This window comes from Phascolarctos cinereus, unplaced genomic scaffold, assembly GCF_003287225.1.
Source record: "Phascolarctos cinereus isolate Bilbo 61053 unplaced genomic scaffold, phaCin_HiC Scaffold_1;HRSCAF=81, whole genome shotgun sequence".
NCBI classification, from domain to species: domain Eukaryota; kingdom Metazoa; phylum Chordata; class Mammalia; order Diprotodontia; family Phascolarctidae; genus Phascolarctos; species Phascolarctos cinereus.
In genome coordinates, this window is record NW_027555514.1 from 128,377,746 (window position 1) to 128,380,794 (window position 3,049).

Consider the following 3,049-nt stretch of genomic DNA (forward strand, 5'->3'; position numbering starts at 1 on the left):
GGTGCTCATGGGAACTTAACCCCCTATTTCTCATATGTTCAATGCAGCAACGTTCATGTTTTTTACTTTCATGTCATGTGTTACCCCCGTGAAAGTTGAGGATTGACTGTATGTGTGTGTGTGTGTGTGTGTGTGTGTGTGAGAGAGAGAGAGAGAGAGAGAGACAGAGAGACAGAGAGACAGAAAGAGAGAGAGACAGAGAGAGAGAGAGACAGAGACAGAGACAGAGTCAGAGAGAGAGAGAGAGACAGAGAGAGAGACAGAGAGAGAGACAGAGAGAGATGATCAATGGATTAAGGGTCCAGGAGATAAGAAGGAATTGGAGCAAGAAAACAAGTAGAAGGGGAAACCTCATCAAGTAAAAGATCTGCTTCATCCTCTGAGATTCAAGTCAGTGTCTGTTTTTATTTTTTCATTTAACAACCATTTTAAAATTTATTGGTCCCTCTCTGTAACCCCTCCCACTGACAAAATTAGAAAAAAAACTCAAAAAGTAAAGTCCTCAAAATATAACTGCATAGTCTGACAAAACAAATTCCTGCATTAGCTATGTCCCAAAATACACATCTTTCTCTGTTTCTCAAATATATCACCTCTCTCTCAGGAGGTGAGTGGTATGTTTCGTCTTCATTCCTTTGTACTCATGTTGTTATCTTCATGTAGATTGTTTTATTCTGCTCACTATGTTCTACATTACTTCATGGAGACTGAAGTCCATGTCCAGAGGAACACTAAAAATGGTGGTTTTGAGGAATGGAAGTGAAATAGGGTAAAGCATGATGGATGGCTTCAATCTTCTTTGTGAAGAATGCAGCATCATCCCTTTCTAAGCTACCCCTAAGAGGGTTCCATATGGCGTTGCTCTTGGTTTCTGTAGTAACTTTAAAGGGAAACTTTCACCATGTCTGGAGCCCTAGATGTCTTGCAGATGAAGAAGGAAGATGTCCTCAAATTCCTTGCTGCAGGAACCCATTTGGGTGGCAACAGTTTGGACTTCCAGATGGAACCGTATATCTACAAAAGAAAGAGTGATGGCATCTACATCATCAATTTGAAGAGAACTTGGGAAAAGCTTCTGCTGGCAGCTCGTGCCGCTGATGCCATTGAAAATCCAGCTGATGTTAGTGACATCTCATCCAGGATGAGCTGGATGGCCAGTGAACTGTTCTGAAATTTGCTGCTGCCTCTGGCACCTCATCTATTGCTGGACATTTCACACTGGGTACTTCACCAACCAGATCCAGGCAGCTTTCAGGGTGCCTTGCCTCTTGGTGGTCACCGATCCTCAGGTAGATCACCAGCTTTCTGACTGAAGCATTGTATGTTAACCTCCCAACCATTGCATTGTGCAACACAGACTCCCCACTTCGCTACGTGGACATTGCCATTCCATGTAATAACAAGGGAGCTCACTCAGTGGGATGTGGTGGATGCTGGCCCGTGAAGTCCTACATATGCGTGGTACCATCTCTGTGAACACCGATGGGAGGTTATGCCTAATCTTTACTTCTACAGGGATCCAGAGGAGATTGAAAAGGAAGAGCAGGCCACAGCTGAGAAGGCAGTGACAGAGAAGGAGTTTCAGGGTGAATGGGCTGTGTCTGCCCCAGAATTCACTGCTACTCAACCACAGGAGGCTGATTGGTCTGAGGGACTACAGGTGCTATCTGTGCCCATTCAGCAGTTCCCTATCAAAGTTTGGAGTGCTCAGCCGGCTACTGGGGACATGTCTGTGGCTCCTACTGCTCAGGCCACTGAGTGGTAGGAATTACCACAGAGTGGTTTTAAGTGTTACCCCAGATGCTCTAATACTGTTGGAAAAATGCTGATGGAAAATAAACATTGGTTTCTTAAAAAAAAAATGAATTCAGATCATGAAAGAGACAAAGTTGAGTTGGGAGATTAAGGATAAAATGGAAGATATGAAATAACTACTGTGAGGAATATGAGAGAAAATCAATCATATGTTCAGGAAAGGATTGCTGTGCAAGGATGAAGAGTCATTTGAGCTTTAATTTTTTGGATTCTAACCTAGGGTTGAACCCCACTCCCTCCCTTTTAGAGTAAAGAATATGGTGTGACTAGAGCATTAATCTCCTTTCCCTGAGTCCTGCAAAGCCCATATAGTATCTAGGGTTTTTTCCCCTTTACTTCATGACTCTATCCCTTGCTGTTCCTCACTCAGGCTCCTACTTGTTCCAGGAATTCAGTATCATCTTGGAATTCCTCTGCATGCAGGAGGCAGTGACTAAAAATTTCTCTATTGCTCTGCCATGGACACTCCACTGATGTCAGTTTCATGGGCTTACTTCCGGGGAACCAGAGATTGCATGTGCCAGCCATCTTCTCTGACTGCCTTAGTTCTCTTCAGATCTCTCTCTCTCTCTCTCTCTCTCTCTCTCTCTCTCTTCTCTCTCTCTCTCTCTCTCTCTCTCACTCTCTCTCTCTCTCTCCTTCTCTTGACTCTTCTTAAGGGACATGGCTAAGAAAATAGTTCAGTTGGATGACTTGATGACTCAGCCAATCATTCTCAAACATAGTGCTGAAGGACCAATAAATACTCTGGACAAGGTGGGGGTTCATGCTTTATTAAGGAGATACAAGCAGTGCTAGAACAATCACTTCATCCATAGTGACTTTGTTAACTAGAAATTAACCTTGTCAGAGGTTTCTTACAGCATGGTCTCCCACACTTTACAAGTTTACAGCCTTAGAGCTTGGTCAGACATCAAAGATGCCAAAGTCATCGCCTGCATTCTGGGCCATTGCTAGTCATCTTGGATTTTGCCTTGCCATTAGACTTCAATGACCCCAGAAGAGAGAGTGAGGCTAACAGCTTTGTGCAACTCTGCCACTTCAATCCAATTCATGCAGGAGTCAAGATATAGCTCTGTGATGTCACTGATCCTCTTTTTCTAAAGAAAGGACAAAAAATCCAATACAATTCTATTGAATTTTACCAATGATGGTCACCTTTCTGGAGGGTAAGGGAAGAAAGATTGTTTATTTGCAAGCATAGTAGCAGACTTCTTCTTCACCTTGTCTCAGG

The 3,049-nt window shown here is 43.4% G+C and overlaps 1 pseudogene; it reads left to right on the forward strand.

The window, feature by feature from the left end:
* The first annotated feature begins 901 nt into the window (after nt 1-901).
* Nucleotides 902-1,788, forward strand: LOC110200663 (small ribosomal subunit protein uS2 pseudogene; annotated as a pseudogene).
* Nucleotides 1,789-3,049: the final 1,261 nt, after the last annotated feature.